Genomic DNA, 2,826 nt, shown 5'->3' with positions numbered 1-2,826 from the left:
TTAGGGGAAGAGCCAGTATATATGTGAATGTTTTGGCTGGGAAATACATGTATCCAGCATACATTTTGGTAAAAGATGACTGCTAATCACAAAGAACAAACATCTCCAGTTAATGATTTTCGTGCTTTTCTATGTATGTGAAGGTGCAAGAATATGGAATCATTGAGATTCTTCCTTAGATATGCATCTTAACTATCAGGGACTGGTGTGTCCAGAGTACAGAATGTGTCACCCTGTTTTTCCATCCTGACTGTCCCTCAGGGCATTCTGTCAGCGAGTGATGACTTAATCCACATGACCAGATTGTGAGTGATGCTTTGTTCTTTCTGTTTGTTGTTGTTGTTCAGTCACTAAGTCATGTCTGACTCTCTGCGACCCCATGGACTGCAGCATGCCAGGCTTCTCTGTCCTTCACTGTCTCCTGGAGTTTGCTCAAACTCATGTCCATTGAGTTACTGATTAACCTATATTCCTAATTTCCCTGGTGGTCCAGTGGTTAAGAATCTGCCTTCCAATGCAGAGGATGCGGGTTCCATCCCTGGTCCAGTAACTAAGATCCCACATGCTGCAGGGCAACCAGGCCTGTACATGCCACAACTAGAGAAGGCTACTCACTACATCAAAGAGCCTGCACACCAAAAAGGAAGACGCAGTGCAGCAAAAAAACAGAACAAAACAAAACAAAAATCCAACGACAATAAAAAAAACACCTATATTGACACATCATTATCACCCAAAGTCCATACTTTAGGGTTCACTCTTGATGTACATTCTGTGGGTTTTGACAAATTTATAGTGGCACATATTCACCATTAATCTGTGTTCCACCTATTCATCCTTCCTCTGACCCAACTCTAGACAATCACTGATTTTTTTTTTTTTACTGTCTCCATTGTTTTGATGTTTCCAGAATGTCATATGGTTGGAATCACATAGTACGTAACCTTTTCAAGTTGACTTCTTGGTGATATGCATTTAACTTTCCTCCATGTCTTCTTATGACTTGATAGCTCCTTTCTTTTTAGTTCTGAATAATGTGCCACTGTCTGGATGTACCACAGTTTATCCATTCACCTACTCAAGGACATCGCGATTGCTTCCAAGTTTTGACAGTTATGAATAAAACCGCTATAAACATCCAAGGGCAGGTTTTTTGTTTGAACATAGTTTTCAGCTCCTTTGGTTAGATTCTAAGGATTGTGATTTGCTGGATTATATGGTAAGAGTGAAAAGTATTAGTTGCTCAGTTGTGTTCAACTCTTTGGGACCCCATGGACTGTAGCCCACAAGGCTGTCCTGTCCATAGAATTCTCCAGGCAAGAATATTGGAATGGGTAGCCATTCCCTTCTCCAGGGGGTCTTCCTAACCCAGGGATCAAACCCAGTCTCCTGCATTATAGGCTGATTTTTTTGTTGTTGTTTTACCAAGAATAGATTGTAAGTTTTTACTGTTGACCAACCCATCCTGGGAACTCACCTCCTTCAGTCTGTGTGTATTCCCTCCTGGTTCTCCTTTCACTTCTCTGCTGTTTCCTCCAGCTTCCTTACTTTCTCCTTAAATATTCCTTATGTGCAAAGTGGCTTGCACATAGTAAGCACTCAGTAACTATCAATTTCCTGCTCTGACTCCAAATACTCCTGCTCCAGCCAGGGCCAGCCCTCCCGGTGGCTGAATGGGCTGAGGAGGCTCCAGAGACATTATACCCTCTGCTCTCAGGCTTCTTCTGAGAGATGCCCAGCTCTTGCTGGCAGATTCCTAGGGAAACTGCAGCTCAAGGGCACCATTTCATCTTAGCAACAATTAAAGGTGGGAAAAGTGAAAGTTCTTGTCCCTTTTAGGATACAGCTAGTTCCTTATTTTCATTGGAAAAGACCTGGTGCTGGGTAAGACTGAAGGCAGAAGAAGAAGAGGGCAACAGAGGATGACATGGTTGGATGGCATCACCGATTCCATGGACATGAACTTGGGCAAACTCCAGGAGATCGTGAGGGACAGGGAAGCCTGGTGTGCTGCAATCCATGAGGTCACAAAGAGTCGGACATGACTTGGCGACTGAATAACAATTCCTTCATTATCAACACACAGTTCAGAAATATGAACCAATGAAACAAACAACTCTGCCACAAATCCCCAAATTATGGAAAATGTATATTCAATGAGTAGAAGACAACAAAACCACACAAAGAAGAATCACATTTAACAAATTCTGCTAAGGAATATGGATGAGTCTGTTAGGAAAAAATGAAAGCTGATTCATGTCTTTCACATTAGGCTGCAAAAATTCCAGATCAGGATATTCTGTGGCATCATGTAAAAGATTAATGGGTGATATAAAAACTTTTTGCTCAAATGCATTAGAGAAAATTTGTCTACTGTGTACTTCACCTAGAAATACACAATATACATCTGACTCTTTGTTCACTAGTGCCTCATAGTTGGTGCTCAATATGTTCAATGAATAAACTACCATATTTATGATCTGATAAGTACTGTAATAAAGGAAGTTGTTTAGTTTTTGTCTAATTCATTGTTCTCCAATATTCTTTGACCATGGAACCCCTTCAGAAAATGCATTAACATTAAAAGAGATAAGAGGAAACTGATTTGGGAAACACTACTTAGAAGAAATACACATTTACCTTAATTTAGGAAGAAATATACAGATGTTAGGTAGTCAGACATGAGCGGGTCCACGCCCTATCCTGAACTGGGTCATCTTTCTCTCCTCCACCTGGACTCTGGTGATGAGAACATGCCAAAGACCTTCTTTCTTGTGGCCAAGGACCCCTGCTAGGTATCTAGGCATATCATGACCAGGCAAGAAA

The sequence above is a fragment of the Bison bison genome, unplaced genomic scaffold (assembly GCF_000754665.1).
Source record: "Bison bison bison isolate TAMUID 2011002044 unplaced genomic scaffold, Bison_UMD1.0 scf7180017864254, whole genome shotgun sequence".
Lineage (NCBI taxonomy): Eukaryota > Metazoa > Chordata > Mammalia > Artiodactyla > Bovidae > Bison > Bison bison.
This window is presented reverse-complemented; position numbering follows the sequence as displayed.